Below are 19,131 nucleotides of genomic sequence, written 5' to 3'. Positions count from 1 at the left end.
CTTAGATAATACGATCTAAGACATTTTAAGACTTTTCCGGGACATGCAGACACCCTGAGAAAGCTGTAGCGCACAGTCAAACAGACTTTGGGAATTGCTGCCGTGGCATAACAGTCTTACCAGAAAAGAGGAGGGAAAGCCTGAGAAAGAGAATGTCACAGACAGACAGAAAGAAGCACAAACAAGAGGTCGAGAGACAGAAGTGGCCTGTGAGAGGGGAAGAGAGACGTCTTACCATGAAAGCAGCTCTCCAGACAGTCAGGCAGCTCTCACACAGCAATGTGAACACAAACACAGCAACCAAGTGGAGGAGTGGAAAGACTCCCTCCTCAGCCTATAGTCCAAAACAGGGTCAGAACACAGTCAACAGCCAGACGAGGGTGGAACAGGGCAGAGATAGACAAAAAGAGTTTGTGTGTTTGTGTATGTCGGTAAGTCGGCGAGTTCCTGCTTGTGACGCGGGGATGGGGAAAACAGCCTGGCTCCAGTTCCCAGCTAAGACAGGAAAACAGCCGCTGGAGGGAGGGAGGGAAGAGAAGGAAAAGACAGAGGGAGGGAGAAGGGGAGGGCCTAGTGAGGAGCGCGGTGAAAGTCTTTCCCAAACATTACAAAACGACCCACTCTCTCACGGATGCACACTCATTCTGCGCTTCCAGAGAAGCGAGAACTGCAAGAAAGAAGCGTGGGCACACACGGGTCTCCCACATTTGCAGATTACCAGCTCATTTCCACTTTGCTCCACTGCCTTGGACAGAGGACAGCAGACCAAGCACAGAGAAGTGTGAAAGATGAGACAGGGGCAGCCCTTTAGATAGCCTCTCCTTTTTTGCAGTCAAACGTAACAGTCTGTAAATTTTGCCTCCAAGCAAAAAATCTGGCATGTGATTTTGCTGGTTTCCACAGCACCACACCGTGAACGCCAATTATCATGGTTGCTACCAAGCTAGTTGTTGTCACTGGAAAAAGGCTACAGAAAGAGGAAAAGGTAAAGAATAGCGGGTTATGGAGCAAGAGGAGAGATCTGGTGGTGTAATAAGACAAACACCATCTGTCCAGCAAGACACACATTGAAGTTGTGTATTTTTACCAACTCAAAACACCCATATTAGGGATTTGAAGCCAAAAAGTAGGCAATGAGGGAACAGTAGAAAGATTCTATGTGATGATTCGATGTAAAGATAAGGATCCTGTTGTTAATACGATAAGCTCAGTTATGACAAAGTACTTAGCCCTCCTCTTGCAGCCATGTTCCTTTACGTCTTTCCTCGGCTCTGCCACCATCCCCCTCTCTCTGCCTATCTATCCGTGCTTCTCTCCCTCTCATCTTTCTCCCCTGGGAGACAAGAAAGCCCTCCTCACTTGCTGCCCCCTCCTAACACATGCAGAGCAACATTCCTCTCCACATGCTTGCGCTCCTCAGTCTTAGGGGTGTCTTATGCTGAATTCCACATACCTTACAGGAATACAACTTGCCCAAATGAACTTGAGCAAGAAAAACACGGTGGAGCTTTCACTGTGCAAAAATGCACACTCACCACATTCATAATAGATTCAACAACACCCACCCACCCGCCCACACTGAAGGCTGCTGCTGCTGCTTGCCGCTGGGCTGCCTTGTTTTGACGTGGCCTGGTGTTTTGATAGAGGAGTGCAGCGGGAAGCTGAATGGCCTCAAGTAGAGAACAAAAAGAGTGGGTCAGAACTATACACAGACACACTATAGGCATCTGAGTGTGTGTGTACACTGCACTTAACCACAGTCAAGGCATGTGAATGATGAGAGAGCTGGAGTAAGAAAAGAAAAAAAATAGACGTTTTAGTGAAGCAGTCTCATTGACTCCAGCACCAGGATGTAGGTACAGTATGCAAAAGCTAGTCAGGCAGGAGATCACAAGGACACACACACACACAAGAGAGGGATGGGAAAACAGACAGGGAAGGCATAAAGCAGGGTGATGGAGAAGATAAGTCGAGTCAAAGAACGAACATATGGAAAGATACAAAGACAGGAAGGACTGGGAATTAAAGAGCTATGAAATAAGGTATGCGTTTCACAGGAATATTAAACTTTGAAGGAAAGTAAACAGTATAAAAAGTAGCTACATGATGCTGAAAATATAAAACCTTATATAAATCTAAAACCTCAGCTGCTCTCCCTTCATTCCCACACAGAGGATGGCTGACTTTACGATACAGAGATCAAAGTGTCTGGCGAGCCGAGGTGGTGGGTGAAGTGACTGGTCAATAACAGACCATTTGTCCAAATTACTTCCTGCTCCATAGACAAAGACACACCCACAGGCTGAGGATGAGTAGCACTGTGCCGTCTCAGTGTCTCCATTTACCCAAGAGAAAAATGTGTTGGCCGCCTCTGGAGGTAGGAGCCACAGCTAGATTCAGAGCCAGGTTCTACCTATTTACATTAGTACATAAAAGCCTCTCTCTGGCTCCAGTTCTTTTCGCATCCACATGCGTCAATAGTGCAAAGAGGGCCACTATCTAGACACCAAAGACACAAGGAGACATAGGGAGAGAGGGGGATGACATGCCGGAGTCAAGACATGGTGCGTGCCTTAGACCACTGAGCCACCAGGACACCTCAAGATGGGTATATTTTTAAATAAAATAAACTATAAACTTGACTAGTGCAGCTTTAATAAACCCCCATGCATCAATACACAATTACATTCCTGAATATCCCTGGATATTGGCTTCAGTAGTCTGGTGAGGCATGTACATGACAGTCTCCTATTTGAGCAGAGCTATTGGATGAGACTGGAAAATTGGCAAGATAGGCTACTGGCTGCTTTAGCGCTGACTCGCATCTGTGTCACGCTTTCATAAGCATGCACATACACTCCCACCGCACCAACGGTCCCTTCACACATTGAAGTGATTATAAAATAGGCTGCACACGTATTACAAGTTGAGCTGCATAAAGCCAGAGAAAATTCCATTCATTCTTCAACAGTGGACATCTAACTATTATGGGCAACGTCTGTTGCTATTCTGGTCATCATGATGGCTAAGGCATTGATTGTGTGTATTCCAATCTATTAGGCTTGACACTAGGGAGACTGGCAGGGAAGTGGGGTCACTGGGTTCATCCTAACTGGCTGCATCCAGATAGGAAAATCCTGGTCGTATGGCTGCCGTGTTCACCTGGAGTCAGCATACACAGACAATAGGCTTGTTGTTGCTGCAAGGTAGTTTTTGGCATTAACTCTACTGGAACTGCAACAGGCTTTTGCAGTGGCCAACTTTTTGTAAGTTTGAACAAGTCGCACACACACACACACACACACACACACACACAGGCAAAACGCATGCAAGACAGCCAAGGTTTGAGGTCAATACATTAATAACTTATCTTTTTTGCACATAATGAACAGCTCCTCCTCCCTCCACCCACTGCTTTCCTTTTGTACAGACACCACAGTGCAAACAGTTCCTACTGCCTGAGCCAGCTACTCAAATGGTCCCTGCTGATTAATCAATATATTATGCATGTTGTTGTTTCAGTCAAAGAAAACCACTGCCTTTTACCAACATCAAAGTGCATGGAGCTGAAAAGCTGGTTGGTATATAACCATTGTGGCAGCTGGCTACTAACCTCGGCATAGAGTGAAGCACATTTCTCAAACACATTGGTCAGTTGAAGATGCTGTATTGTACTTCTGAACTGCACTGTACTGTCACAATTAGGTTAGTGACGTAGGCTTCCATAGGTTGAAACCTTAGCCAAACCTCTCTAAGCCTGTGGTTGCTATCAGCTGCTTTTGGGCTAGGCCATGTTGAAATATTCAGCAGCAACCTTGGATCTGTTTCCATGTGCCTGCAGGTAAGCCCGAACCAGTCTGATCAGGTTGCCCAGAACTGGGTTATAGAATTGTGAATAGTCATTGAAATGACTCAGTGAATCTGTCATCACGTCTCAACCGTTTGCCGTCGCCAGTAGGATATTTTATTGTCGATTTCAAACAAAGGCATATCACTTGCTGCGGTCACTATGTATTCATTCTCTGTTGAATGAATAGAAAGTCATCTTTCCATCAGCACCTATATCATCTCACAAAATGCATGGCTTTGGCCAGATCTGGAGTTTGAATGGCCGATAAAAAGACAATAGAGGCAGTGTTGAACTATGTAATGAATAGTGGATGAGCAGGGTTGGCAGTGGGATGGGGAGCTAACCTCTTAATCCATTTGAGAGCAGGCGTCCTGAGAAAACTGCATCACTGCCAAGTCAACAGGTCACAACGTCAAAGTGCTGGCCACTTCCTGTTGAGAAAAGGACAGAAAGGAGGAACTTCAATTCGGGTGATGCAAGGATGTGAGAATATATTTTTCAATTGGTGGCACATTGTATTACATTTAAAGGGTGTGGTTTTGATAACCCAAACAACATGTAGCCTACATACAGTATGTTTGCCTTGTGGGTCATTATCTCATACACAGTGGGTAGGGCACCTTAATGAGCTCAAATATTTAACACTCAGTGGCACAATTGCAGGCATCTGGCAATTGCATCTGACAGTGAGTGCCACTCCAGCATTGGTTGAAGTTTTACTGTGTTGTTTTGGGCCCAATTCAACCGCAGGCCAAGATGAGGCAATTCAAACATATTGCACAGAGAGAAGGAGAGAAAATAAGGAAGAAAGGAAGGAACAAAGGAACGAGATGGGGGAGACCTCTACTCTTTTGAATATTCATGAGCCAGCGCAATTTGATGTTCATCAAATTTTAAGACAACTCCTCTTCAAACATTGACAAGGTGTGGAGTGGCGTGCTCTGCCTGTCATTTGCTGGCTAAGCTGGCCATCAGGCCGGGGAGAAATTGATGCAACAATTCTGTGGGGTGCATCAATGTAGTATATGTTGCTCTCACAACACAAACAAAACTCTCTGCTGCAGGTATACATACGTACATACACAAACCAATGTCTCCAATATTGGATTAAGTCATACTTCTTGTCTTTCTGGCTGCACTAACAACTAGGGGCCTCGATCCAGGCAATAACACCCCAAATACTCCAGTCCCTTTAGGCTGGTGAACATTAAATTCATGAGCGCCTGGTTGAAATACCAAAGACCACCTCTAACATTCCATCTGATGACTAAAGCACAAAGCTCTGCCTGCTCTTCCTTGGCTGGTGGAGCTTTAATGGAGGAGTTTATCCACCTGCTGTGTCTCCGGGCGCAACTTGGGCCACTCTAAGAGATTAGCACAGATGAGACAACACTGATTAATACCAACTGCCAGTCTTATTCCCCCTACACTCAGTGAGGGGGGCTCGCCTTGATGGCAATTATGATCAAATGAACAATAAGAGGAATGTTGTTTGCCAATGAAAGGAGGGTTGGGTTGGTGCAGGGTGGGCTTGGATAGCAACAAGGTCGTAAAATGACTCTTAAGTGGCATAGTGGAATCTCACACTCATTAAAAGAACTGCAGAGCTCCAAAGTATCAGCATCCCTCTTCGACATCTCAAGGTCTCTTGAGAAAAAGGTAAGCTTTACTTAAGAGTACAAAGGGTTATCGTTTACAAAATTCATCCACTACGGAAAAGCCTAAATGTAGATCAATGGGCAAAAAAAGCCACTCTTGGAAAACAAACCAAAGATCAATAACCTTTTATAAATCTTCATCTTCAATCCCTAGAGTACTTGTGCCAATGTTACCATGGCAACATAGACTATAGCTGAGATAGGGTCTTTTGGAGCTAAGTCGAGGGCACTTTGTGTCAAAAGCTGCAGTGATAGCAGGAAGTACCGTAAGCCGCGAGGACAAAAATAAAGCCAAGACGGATATGACTACAGCTAAGACATTAACACCCAATTCTGTTGTTTTAAGTGATGCTTGGTGGACTGTGATTGAGTGCAGAGTTATACCATACACCACTAGGTAGTGGGAAAGGCTATAGGGAAATATGTAACACATCCCAGTGCCCTTGCCTGGGAGCAAGCAAGCAAATGCATGCAGGCAACACACACACACACACACACACACACACACACACACACACAGGTGTCCAGCTGATCAAGGCCCCGATTGAGTGTGGCGTGACGGACAAGACAGCAGGATGGAACAGCTTACATTAACACTCTAGCCTTCTCTCTTTTGTGCCTCGCTCCACCACCTGTTTCCTCCCACTCTACCCACGTACAGCTCTACAATCATGTCTGTGGCCATCAGTGAGCCAATGTGGGAACACAGTGGGACAACTCAGGTCAAGGTGACCCTGAGACGTCAATCAATACCCACACTCCACACAAGGCCATTTGAGATGCCATTGGCTTAAAAAAAGGATGAAGTCATTGGCATAGAAACAGTAACAGCTGAGGGGGCAGTCCTCACTTCATTAGTGAAGTTTCCTTCACATCTAACAACATATCTATATTTTCCTGCTCATACAATAAATGACAAGGGAAAGCAAGATCTTTTGCCAAATGGATTCTTCTGTGGTCAAACACCACTATATCCTTGTTTGATGCACCAGGACAATTGTGAATTTACAATATTCAAATTATTGCATACGTGTTTGTTTTCAAACCAGTGCACAGGTATTTCTTAGGTATTTGTCGTTTTATTGCCAATATGGGTGTGCTTCCACAAACAGCAGAAGTTGGTAATGAGAATCCTCACCTTGCCATTTAATTCTCCACTGCTAATTAAAAAGGACAATCATTGCACAGCGATTGAGGCCCAGCTCCAATTTAGCTCCAACACAGCTCCAACACACGGGAACGTAATTTAACATGCTCGACAAGAGGAGCAGAGAGGCCAGCTGGGCTGGCGGAAAATGTCTTGCATCAGGGAGGGAGGGGGGATTATGGGGAAGTGCAGCTTTTAATGATTTGACATCTTTAATGACGGTTAGGAGGGAAGGGAGGGTGAACCATTTATCAGTAGGATGCCCAAGGGAGACAACAGCCCTCAATCTCTTTCTGCCTTATCTACCCGCTTTCCCTCCAACCACATCTCTTTCTCTCTTTCAATCTACAAAAAATTCCCAGGCAACCAATCACTCCTCTTGTAGAGTTTGAGTTGTATATGAGCCCTGGATGAATAGAGCGTCCGTCAGGGTAGTCATTAAATTGTACAATAAAGAGGCGCGCGGCGTGCCAATGTGGCAGAGAGATGAATCACCTAGTCAGGAGCCCTGGGTGGATCTCTGCTCCTCCCCTCATTTCAATCCTGAATGCAACCCCTGGTGCTAGAAGCTGTAAATAAGCTCCAAAAATACCTAGCACCAAGAAATGCCACACCTGCAGACATGGTCCCAGCCTACAGACTGCCAAAATTATGAACCAAAAACAGGGTGCCCAGCTAGTAAATATGTATGTAACAGAAAACAACAAGCTCCATCTTTTCCACAGGAATATGACAAGTGGACTGCAGAGTCGCTCCCCATTTTCCATCGCAGGCGGAAAACCCATCTCTTCAGACCTCGCCCCCTGACCTCCTTTCCTCCTGCCTGGCCCTCACCCTAGCCGGGTCTGTATCTTGCTCCCCAACCTTGACCCCTTACCCAAACTGGGGTTCATATCCTCCCCAGCACCCCCACCGCCAACCTAAATTTGTAAATCATACCCTTTTCTACCAGGGTTCTTAAAGTCATGTAACCAAATATCATAACAGAGACATTCCCCTAAATTATAACAAAGTCAGAATAGGAAGTTGCCTTGAGATAATGTAAAACACTACTACAACGAAGAAAGTGAACACAAAACTGAACTACACTAGTATTTCCCTTATGCCAGAGTTGTTGGTGCATTAATCTATCTCTGGTATTCAAGACTGAAGTCATCAACATCACACAAACACAGAGATATAACCTAACACTAACATGTGCTTACCACCCATTCAAATTTAGCTCCCGTTATAAATGCTCATGTGAAACAGACTGTGGGTGTCCCATTAACAAAGCCCCAGAGACTGAAGCTACATTTAGGTTAAGCTTGAGCAAACAGACAGTCTAGCATAACAGGGAGATTACATTAGCCACTCAGTCTTGTTAACAGTCAATTTGTTTTATCCAAAGGACAGAAATGCAGATTATTCTACACTGGCCAGAATAAAGTACTTACAGAACAAGGCAAGAAAAATCATACAATAAACTAACCCATTCTTTTGCAGGTGTGAACCAACTTAATTTTAGGACCAGATGAGGCCTTTTTTTCTAAACACTGGAATATTGTTGAAAGTACTGGTGTGATATTAGTTTAGGTATTAGATACCACTGATCGGATTTTGACAAAACTTTGAGGAACGATGCGTCTCATTGCCCCATTTTGGAATTTTTAAAATTGCAATGATTGGCCCAAGGGGGGACTGCATCATTTGTGGGGGACGACATGTTCACTGTTGCCTTGTTATGATATACTGTAATGCACATTGCTGATTGGAAATAACTTTTCACATTCGCCAATCAATATTTTGCCGTCACATTTTCGCTTTGAAATCAAAGTTTGGGTAAATTTCTATATTAACCGAAGTCTAGATGGGCACATAAAATGGATAATCATTTTTCGATCCAGTTTGGTATTGAAACCAAAAAACCTTTATCAGAAGGGCCATAGAGGCAAATGCTTCTTCCCTGATTCAGATATATTGGCTTACTCAGATCAAAGCCTACAGGTTATTTGTAACCTGTAATGTGCTGTGTGCTTTGTGTGCTGACCGAAAACAAACAAAAAAAGAAAAAACAATAAGCCATTTGCCATCTCTGGAGAGCAGGAGGCAGGATAGAAAACTGCCTCATCCCTTCACATATTTCCTCTGCTAAAACAGCCAATTAGTAGCAGATCGGTAATGGGGAGCACAGCGTTGAGGCTGCGCTCAAAAATGACTTGAAGCACTCTCCAAGTACACTGCATGTAGGCCACAGGATGGTTCTGATGACACAGAGCTTAATTGGATGGCATGTTAGCAGATCAAAACTGCCATGTCACTTTAGCAGCTAAATTAGCTCAATGTGCTATAGATGAGCTCGTGGCCTCATGCACCCCTGAGAAAATAAGTCATTAGCTACAGCCAAACATGCCGTGTCTTAAGTTAGATAATTTATGGGTTGCTCTGCTCAGGCACTTAACTGCGTTCTAATTAAAAATGCAAAACAGAATTCAGAAGGGTGGGGGAGGGGGTACTAGTGTGAAAAAGTGTCAGTTCCGTTTTTGTATTCCTTTGATCTGCCCCCTTCCCTTCCCAACGCCCCTAGACCGCTCAACGTCAAAGAGGTATTAGTCTGTCAAAACCTCAGGAGAACTCAACATCCGAGAACGATGGGAAACGGTCGTTCAGTGCACAGTGGCACAGAAAGTCTATCTGAATGACTAGGTTAATTAATGGTGCAGCAAATCTACCGCAAAAATATTGAAGAAATATGCTCAAATATGCTTTTTCCACCTTGGGTGCACAACTCAAAAAACATAACCTTCCAAAACAAAAGTGTGGGACACCACCTTAAACTATGCATTCCAAAAGTGATATAGGGAAAGATGGAAGTATGCAAGGTTTCCTCGGTTGGAACACACTGCTCTGAACAAGGATCACTGGGATCTTGCAAAAGTGTGTGTGTTTGGGGGGGTGGGGGGACAAAGCTGTGGAACACCAATGGAGCAATAGGGTAAAGCGTAAAGAGTAAAGCACATCAGTGAGCACATAAGACAATTGAATTATTCATGCCAGTGCAGCGTGGCTAAACGATGGCTTAGTGCAGGGGACGGATGAAACTGGAGGCAGGGGTGTACATGCGCACAAGCGTATGGCCATCGTTCACATCATATCAGAAGAGCCAGAAGAATGGCATGACATGTCGTTGCTACAAACATTCACGTGTTTAACTCGTTGGAATGGCCACATCCAAAACCATTTATGAATTTAAAAATCAATCATAAATGAATTGCAGCAGCATTGGAATATGAATATAACACACTTCCACAATTTGTAACACTAAGTGGGAGATATCGGAGCGGACGAAAAAATTCCCCATATGTCCTACTCGCAATTTATCACAACCACCAACTACTGGCATCACTGTACTGTCATCTGCAGGTGACCCCTATTAAAGCTTGTATTAAAGCCCTTTCCTAACCTTGTCAAGCATTGTACTTCTCCAGAGTCACTCGGTGATTAAAACACTGCCCAACGTGTCTCCTCCCCATAAGGCTCTGCTTCAGCAGCCCCCAACGTCCTCCATTCTGTTCCACTACACTGATAGCAAGGGGGAAACCATGTGTGACTGCATTTTGCACAAAGATACGCACACTATTACAGAGGAGGTCAGCTAAGGTCAGATGATTCAAGGTAGGTGTGTGTGTGTGTAGACTGCCCTCGCGATGACCCAGTGGCTTGGGTACAGTGTTTTGCATGGCAGATTGTGTTATGGTAGAAAAACAGATGATGAGGAGGAGAAAGCATGGAGGGGGAGGAGGAAAAGGCAGCTGCTAGGAGAAGGCAGAGGCAAGGGGGGGCTGAGGGAGGAGGATGTCTGGTTCAAAACACTGGAGAGGAAACTTCTTATGTCCAGGTTTATGGTTTATTAGTGATGAGCCATGACCTCTTGACCCCATGAGAAGCACCGACGTGACAAACAGATTTAGCACCTTCATTTGCACAGGGTGGAAAACAAAGCTGAGCTCTTGTTTTCAGGTATTCACTGTAGTGTACAAAATGGCAAACTACTATCACACAACAAAACAGTGTTTTAAAAAAAATGAATAAAGATTAAATTAAGAAAAATCAAGACGATGCAAAGAACGGGAAACAACACTGAGAACAGGTGAAACAAAACTCAAGAGGGGGCCAGCTTCTGAGAGCATATTGTGTGTGCAACAACCAGTGATCTACCGTAGCACTTCAATGTCATTATCTCAATATCCAAATTATGTGCCGTTTCTATAGATTTACTGAATGACATTCCACCTACATCACTTATAATCACAATGTCTGCATTATCATTACTATGTCCCTTAAGGCCCTGACACACCAAAACGACTTCAAAGAACCAGCGGCGACGAAGGCCAACTGTTGCGTCGCCTGCGTCTGGTCCAAAAAGTTGCACTTGAACACACCGCAAAGACTACACCCGACGGCCAACTAGCACGTACGTTCTGCGCCTGCGTGAGGGGAAATAACTCTCCATACCTTATGTCTGATAAGAAGTTGCAAATGGCACTGGCGTTGTCAGCCCTTGGTCTTTTGGTTGTGGAAGAAGAAAGGAAGAGGCGGAGGCGAAAAATAAGGAGAAACCGCACTAAATGGGTGAAATCATGAATAACGTTACTCCAGCGACAGGCTCAAGGGGCTTTCCCGAATCTGTGTCGAGAGCTGGAGATAAATGAAACCTCCGATTTTAAAAATTTCGCTCGGCTCTTTCCTGTTCAGTTCCACATGTTGAAGGAATTTATCAGTCCAATCATCCAGAGGCAAAACACGAACTACCAATCAGAGTGATCTCTCTCACCGACGGCTCCGACGCCGATTCAACATGCTCAATCGGCCGAAAAGACGCCGACAGGGTCCGACTAGTGCCGACGGTGCGGGACACACCGCAAAAACTAGGGACACCGACGCTTACCGACGGCCCGACATTGGCCGACGGCCGACCGTCGGCCTGGTGTGTCAGGGCCTTTATCTATCTTTGTAGGCTAAGTTCTATTGATAATGGCTTTGGTTATAAGTGCCCTTCTAAAACTTGATTAATGACATGCCTGGATGAGTGATATTTTATAGGCAATCACTGTCCCTTCGCTGGCAGACTCCACTGGCATCCGTCCTCTTTCTCCAGTCCTATTGATCACTCTACCATTCCACCCATCTCCTCAGTCCTTGTGTCTCCCTGTGTGCCATTTGCTACATCATTTCCCAGAATCTCTTATCTTGCACATTGTTCAGCGTGTCTAATGTCTCGGATCCATGCAAAACAACCAGTGTCGTTTGCATGCTCTATTCTGCCCGAACTGGCTATAGGGAGAGAGGAAAAAAGTGCACGCACTGTACTCCTAGATAAATCACTGACCAAGAGACACTCAGTAGCACACACAAATCAGGCACAAACACCAGGCCCCTGGCTACCAATGTGAAAGAAAGCATATGACATGTTGAATTAGCATTGTCTTAATGACTGAAATTTTGATGCCGATTTTGATACTGTTGTAAACAACTGAATTTTATAAACATTCAAAACTTTCACCAAATGTGTTCTGCAAGCTGATATTCCATTTCAGCGTCACCTCCTGAGGGCGTCCATGTGTGGATGACCCATGGATCAACAGAGCCGCAGTTTGGCTCTCGACTAGACAGCAGCAGTCCGCTCAATATTCAATAGACACGGCAAGAGCGTCAAACAGTCCACCACATATTAAACTAAATCTTCACGCTAACTGGTTGATAAAACTGGTGCAAGGACCGAAACATGGAACCATTTTGCTTAGAGAGCTGACAAAGTTGGACACCCAACCAACATCAAAACCTTGGTGGCATGGAAGTGTGGTAACACAAGTAGGCCAACTTCACCAAAGCATCTCAGTTACTGTTCTGTGACACTGCTTGATGGTTTTTCTTGTTTCTTGTTAAACATAGGGATATACATAATGAGTAATTTAGTAACCAAGTACTCGTTTTTTCTAACCGAACAGTTTTCAATTACTCTTTTTCCAGTGTGGGGGTTTAGTATGAGTGAATGAGAGCACCGATGGCTGAAATGACGGCTCTGTAATAGTGATGGTAGGATGCTTTGCTTTTATGTGGTTACGCATGAGTAATAATTGTTTACATCCCTAATTGGTATCCAGGTCAAAATTCTGGTATTGTGACAAGACTATATTGAGATCTGAAGGGCATGCAAGAGTGCAAGCCTAGAACAATCCAAGTCATGTATTGCCATTCATAGGAGTTAGTAGCCCAGTACTGTACAGGATGCAGAGCTTCGGTGTACCAGTATAGAAATGTGTGGGTGGAAGCCTCTTCCAGGAGGAGTGCTTCACTCCGTTCTTCTCAGATCTGTGGCAGATAAACAGCTTCAGTAACAATTGTGCTACATATCTCTCTTTCTCTACCCCTCTCCATAGGGAGGAGCATCCATCATCCGCCTGAAGAGCTGAGGTGAGAATCCAATCTTCACCACACTGCAACACACATCACTCCCCAGCAGCGAGAGGCAGCTCTGGCTGACACGTGCAGTAAGCTATTCTGTTATAATCATGCAAACTATGCCTGCAGGATAAAACCAGTCAGAAGGCAGTGCTTCAATTAGGTAAGCCTACTACAGAAAACCTCTTAGTGGAAAAAGATCTTCTACTCCGTCTTATCAATACTAATAGTATGAAGGCCAGTGTCATGGTGCCCCTACACCTGAGACACACCGGAGACAGGGTGGGCAGTTCTCAATTAATTACAACCTGCAGAGCGTAGCACTGTCTTTCTACTCAAGATCCCTTTCATTAGGATAAGCGCACAAATTGGCTACCATCCACTGCCCGTTGGCACTTACAATAGAGACTAATGGGAAATCTTGCTACTTTGCATGCAGTTCCTGCTGTCCAATCAACTTTATTTGAATATACTGGCTGTGACAGGGCAATAAAAGCAGTGCATGCAAAATCCTTTATCTTTGTTTTCCGCCACACATCAGTGAGGTGATAGACAAAACCCTTAAGTATTTAAAAGAGATACCAAAGTGTAGCAGTGGCTCCAAAGACAACTAATTTCAACCAGTCGCACAAATCCAAAATAATTTAAATGCCCTTGAAGTGAACATGAGTGGCAGCGATTGAAGAGAGCAATTCAATTTAGTGTGAGGCGCTCAAGTGATTAGATTCTATTACACAGTGCGAACACGAGGGCACGGCTGGCCTTTTAAAACGACCTGCTGTCCCGTAAAGCCCAGGCATGGCCCCGCTCAGCGCCGGATCGCTCTTAATGGGATTTCACAACATTAACATTCTACTGAGTCAGCATCACGCACACTGGCTACAGTGCTCCCCTGCTGAAACAGCCTAGTGTCCGACTGTGTGTTTGTGTGTAACTGTGTGTGTGGGACGGGTAAGACTGAGTGCAGTGTGGGAGAGGTGGGAAACAATTGCGAGACGTGCTCTCATTACAGTGAAATCGCTCCAGCATACAAGTGAAACGGTAGAGAAGAAGCACGCTGATAGTATGAAGATGTCCTGATGGATACTTTAATGACATGCACTTTGGTACAATATCAAACTTCTGTCAGGAAGAAAAATGTCTGCTGATGTGAAAATGCAGCGATTTGTTAAGTTCATAGGCATGGCAGCTATTATTTAGAAGAGGAGCCTTGGCTATGTAGGCTGAATGCCATGCCATTCTGTTTTATTAGGCATAACCTAACACCACTGTTAACCTTTTCTGAATAAACTGTTTGAATTAACCTGTGTTTGAGAGGCTTTATCCTCTAGCCTATGTTATGTAACCCATTTCTTATTTTTATCATTATTTTTTTGTAACTTTAATGAAGACTGTTACACAATGGTCGGTGCATAATTTCATCAAATGAATACACACTAAAGATGCACTTGTTCCTGTAATTGTTTTAGATGGGGCACGCAGAATGAATGACTAAACTGAGTAGTGCTTAGATCAATACTCGTATCGGCTGATCTACTTTAATAAAGTACTCGAATGCATTATGAAAAATCGGTATGGGTGCACCTCTAATCTAGAGAAGCCCTGACGTAAGCTAAGAAACTGGAAGTGTAGGTGTGTCATGGCTATAGAAACTGGCAGGCTGACGCAGCACTGCGTGTGTGTGTGCCAAGAAAAAGCATTGTCACAAAACCTCTGTCACAACCAGGAAAGAGAGACATGCACAGATTTGGGCAGACAGAGGGTAGCAAGGAAACTCTGGCTACTCTGCTGTCTCTCTGTAGACGTGACACGATTTGCAGTGTCCTAATAAAAAGCTTCATTTCCGAAAGTGACGCTCCTATCAAAACACCAGTGTTCACCTGTCTTATAAGAGAAAAGAGACATGGGAGATGAATCTTCCACAATTAAGTGCAGCCTGGTTTTTCTATTTAGTTCTCAATTTTAATTCATCACTTGTTTGAATGACAAATCCCTCCCACTGAGTAATCAATGTGTCCATAATGAGGAAAAAGGGAAAATTTATAAAACATAATAAAACATGAGGAACTGGACAGGGAGATGGCAAGAGAACATTGACAGTAGCAGGAGACTGAAAGGGAGAATGAGCAATCATTACATGCCTGGGTGTAACCCGGAACTGTCAGTGGGACTGACTGCTACTTGACACAGGAGAGACCTGGGAGTTGCATGGCAATCATTGCCACAATAAATTACCCAAATATCCCGGCAATGGCATTGTTAATATAATAGGTGCATCATCCAAATGTACCAAAACAGTGCTTGGCTTCCTCACTGTCAGGTTATTGCAGCTACTGTGATTGTGCATTTCATTTGTATAACAAGGTGCCAGGTTTTTTTTTCCTGGTGAAAGTGAAATTTCATATGGCATGACTGTGTGTGTGTGTGTGTGAGTGTGAGTGAGAGAGAGATAATGTCTTCATTCAGTCACAAAACTCAGATGGAAAAGGAAATATGCTTTCACCTCCACAGTGCTACTCGGCAGCAGTGAAAAGCAGTGGAAAAACAAACACTGTTGCATACTACTTGCATAGTGTGTGACAAAAACAAGCAAAAGATTGCAGAATACACCGGGCCGGTGTTCCTCACCCTATATTGCAATATCCACATCTTTCTCAAGGGTTTCTGTGCTATATATTGTTCAGCAGAGCAGACAGTGTGTTATAGGGGATCCAAGAACACTCTCTCAAATGCAATCCTCCATGGCAGCCCTGAACACTCACATACAGATGAAGATAGATGTGTGGCTCCAACTGTTGTGTCCCAACTCTCAATCTATTACCACCCACATTTATAGGTATGCAAAAAAAACAAGCGGCTGGGTGGCAAATGTCCCCTCCCCTCCTAGCAGCTATTAATTGTGCACAAATCCAGGTAAATTCAAAGTATTGCTTACACCATAATGTTACATTGACCCACGGTGTCCCCATGCCCTTTCATTTACCTCCTGGGGATGTTTACCCTGGATGAATTGGGCAAGATGGAGCACTCTGCTGATGACCTCAACCCTCTGTGGGCCTGGGTGCACTGTTCATGACACCCACCCAGGTGGCTACAGGGGGGGCACAGGTCAACTGATGTCACAGAGGTCACAGGGTCAAACCCCAGATGGTAGTAGTTAGAGTGCGGGGGTCAATGGTGGCTCTATGAGGAGAGCATCTGAGAACAATAGTGGACTTTCAACTGTATGGGGAGGCCAGTGGGAATTCAAGCCAACCATCACATTGCCTATGATGGGCTCATTCTAAAGAAATTGCTGCCGCGTTAAGAGAAGTTTGATATCTTACACTAACTACAACTTAAAACAGAACAACAAACACACACTATCACATCAGCCGGCTATGCTCACCAACTTACCATCTGCTGCAGTACACCCACACAAAATCCCTCATAACACTTGATCTGGACAGTAGCCTGCCAATGCCCAGGAGGGCAAAGCAGATGGTGTGGTTACAGGCAAAGCATTTAGCCTTTGAATAGCATGCAAACTCAGAGAGATCAACTTGAATGGCCATTAAATGCAGTCAAATAGTCCACCTTCCGTTGGATCTAGTAGACTAGGTTGCCTTGTTTGCTCACCTGGAGTAAAAAAAAAAAAAACAATCATGTCCATGCTGCTGCAAAGTTTCAAAATCTAAAATAAAGTTGGCCAACTTTGCCAGCTTAAAAATGCTCATAATAGAAACAAATAAGTCGTTTTTGGCATACAGCCTCCCAAAACACTCAAGGAGAAATTAAAATGCAGGGGAAACAGTTTATGCACTTTCGCCATTTTTGTTTGTTAGGTACACTAATTTTACAGAGTACCCGGGGGGCGGTCATGACTGGGGAATAAGGAAATACGTTGTTAAACGACAGCTTAATGGTTTGCAACGACGGCAGACATCAAACTATCCTTGCCTTTGCGCCACTACGTGCGTCCGTCTTTTGTATGGAGAGAAAGGCACACAAAACGCTCCATCCAAATATCTAGCAGTTTAATGTTGCCTTGCTTTTCGACAACCGTAGGCTACATACCTCGTAGAACATAACTAGATACATTTTATGAACAGTTAGGATCTTCTGGTAAATTCGGTATATAAATAACCCACGAAGCAAATATCTATTCTTTGTTATTAGTTCACCCTGCTTGCTATGGCACCACTGTGTAGTTTAGCTGTTAGTGGGAGAAGATTGAGGGCATAACCGACAAATTCTCAAAGTTGAAATTTTATATAAAAAAAAATATTAAGTGCGGCTTGCTGTATTATGTGTATGCCGAATTGAAGAGTGAATAGCCTAAATGTGATTCAGAAAAAGGTCTTCAGTTATGTTCTATTATGAGTGTTCATTTTCCAAGGAGCAAGGCAGCATTAAATTGTCACCTTTTCAAATAGGGTTTGGCGTATCGTTTTCTCCATACAACAGTGAACGGACGTATCGGGGCTAACATTGCCCCAGAAAGCACAGGGTGAAAGTTGTAGACATGAGTTTTCTGTTTCTCGCAATACAAGTGATAGCAGAACAGCACCAGTGGCCTGTCTTAACAGTTATTTTCTGAAACACATTACAGTCGAGCAAAAGAGAAAATTCTTATTAAGTTAACGTTACCTTCCAATGTAAAGGCGAAGCCAAGAAAAGAAGGATTCAAGCGAGGCGACCCAACAAACCTCTCACGACGCCAAGTTTCCTCTTTCCAAGCAAAACCAAACAGTCGGACTTCAGACGTTAAATGTCATTTACTACTTATTGGGAAGTGTTACAACTAAAAAATGTTCAGCTTAAAATCGATTTCTGGTCGTATTGACGAGGTGAAAAGAGGTTTTGCAGGCGACGGTCGGCTTTCTTTTGTTCCTCCTGCCTGTTCCGTGGATATTATCACCGTTCATGTGTCCCTGACAGCCGCTGATTGGCTGGAGGGTCGGGATCAGGAAAAGGTGACGATGTCAAGCCACACAGAATAAAACACACATTCCCGCTCTACATTTTAAAAATAAAACACATATTGACAAACATACTATCCGGCATAACATAACCGTTGTCGCATCTATTTTACAGGTATAGTATTGTAGTATCGTATTTTATCTAACGATTCCACCGAGTGTTTCGTAGTTCTGTACACTCCGATAGTTTTATTTATTTATTTTTCATTTTTTTTAATGCTTTTATTTTGTAGGCAATATTGCTAAACTTCCTGTTTAAGTCTGGCTATATCTGTCTGGCTTGACTCAGCTCTGAAGGGTAGGCCAGGGGTGGAAGCTACTAGTTGTATAGTATAATAGTTTTATTTTGAACGTGAAAATGATTCTTCTATTGCATTTGTTGTTAATTTACTTATATGCATAGATAATATTCACACGGCAAACCAGAGAGAACCAATGCCTAGATTCTACTCATTTCTACATGATTTTTTTTGATACCCTAAAGTTGTTCTAGCAAAAACAGCAGATGGCCTATAATGTGCAATGCAATTATGACATGAGGTTGTATTTTTGTCTTGTTTGCTGTCTTATCTTAGTGATTTATTGTGATACTTTATTTTGAATTACACTTGTAAATCTAACTGATGATCACAATGGAATAATGGCTTAAAACAGTGGTTCACAAAGTGGGAGCAGCCAGAGGCAACAATTGACTAAACCCTATATAAGCTATGGCAAAGTCCTTTATCTAATGTCATTTGCCACCAAACCTTACAAACCTGCTCATATTGACTACATTTCTGGAGTGGAACTGATGGCTAACATCATATTATTTTGTCAATGTGATCAATTATTAGACGTAGGTCACCAAAGAATCAGCCTAGAGGTAATGTTGGCCCTGAATGCCCGCCTGATTTGATTTTTTTTTTTTTTTTTTTCTTTCAGAAATGCCTTTCAAATACATTTCTGTCTATTTTTGCTTGATCTTTGCTCTTCAATATAACAATAAAGATTGGGAACCCTTGCCTTAAAAAATGCCCTCTCCTATACCTCACCATATTAATTAGCACTTACTCTAACACCATTTGAAGAGAA

The 19,131-nt window shown here is 43.6% G+C and overlaps 1 protein-coding gene across 4 annotated transcripts in view; it reads right to left on the bottom strand.

Annotated features, from left to right (window-relative positions):
• LOC139910081 (SPRY domain-containing SOCS box protein 4-like) overlaps positions 1-17,936 on the bottom strand; it is a 42,850-nt gene extending 24,914 nt beyond the window's left edge. For 2 of the 4 annotated variants that reach the window (XR_013504952.1, XM_078284379.1), the window contains exons 1-2: positions 17,726-17,936; positions 4,195-4,281 (exon numbers count right to left, since the gene is read on the bottom strand). The gene's annotated coding sequence lies outside the window, so the exon portion shown is untranslated. Of the gene's footprint in view, positions 1-235; positions 335-4,194; positions 4,282-17,725 lie in introns of all 4 variants that reach the window. The other 2 variants (XM_078284380.1, XM_078284381.1) reach the window with 2 other exon arrangements.
• Between the last annotated feature and the right edge of the window lie 1,195 nt (positions 17,937-19,131).

This window comes from Centroberyx gerrardi, chromosome 6 (genome assembly GCF_048128805.1).
Source record: "Centroberyx gerrardi isolate f3 chromosome 6, fCenGer3.hap1.cur.20231027, whole genome shotgun sequence".
In the NCBI taxonomy this organism is placed as follows: domain Eukaryota; kingdom Metazoa; phylum Chordata; class Actinopteri; order Beryciformes; family Berycidae; genus Centroberyx; species Centroberyx gerrardi.
This window is presented reverse-complemented; position numbering and strand designations above follow the sequence as displayed.